A 421-nucleotide genomic window follows, 5' to 3' on the forward strand; every position below is an offset into this window, starting at 1 on the left:
ATATATATGAATGTGAGAGATCCCTGGTTATTGTCACAGCAACCTCCTTAGAGGTCACTTTGATGTAAAACGTGTGGTTTCACACGATTAGATCTGTCTAACTTCAGGCTGTCACTAGGTACTAATCATGGACTCAGAGGGTGGTACTTATCTTTTACAACTGTTTACCACTTTATTTCAATGATGTACAGAGTACTGAAAGTCTTATGTCGATGCAAGAGTGGTAATGAGTGCACACAGTAAGTTACAACTATGCTTCAAACAATGCAGATCTGCAGCAAGACTGAATAGTCAACTGAGTGGTCATGGACGGAAAATCAGAAGTGCCGTTGAAGAAGCACAAGGAGACAGCAATCATTCGTGAAGACGTGATAACCCTATATATATATATATATATATATATATATATATATATATATAT

The 421-nt window shown here is 36.8% G+C and overlaps 1 protein-coding gene across 11 annotated transcripts in view; it reads right to left on the reverse strand.

Annotated features, from left to right (window-relative positions):
• The window catches only part of LOC106875466 (histone-lysine N-methyltransferase, H3 lysine-79 specific), a 181,886-nt gene that overhangs the window by 74,424 nt on the left and 107,041 nt on the right, over positions 1–421 (reverse strand). The gene's annotated exons all lie outside the window — the stretch shown is intronic.

The sequence above is a fragment of the Octopus bimaculoides genome, chromosome 24, assembly GCF_001194135.2.
Source record: "Octopus bimaculoides isolate UCB-OBI-ISO-001 chromosome 24, ASM119413v2, whole genome shotgun sequence".
NCBI lineage: Eukaryota > Metazoa > Mollusca > Cephalopoda > Octopoda > Octopodidae > Octopus > Octopus bimaculoides.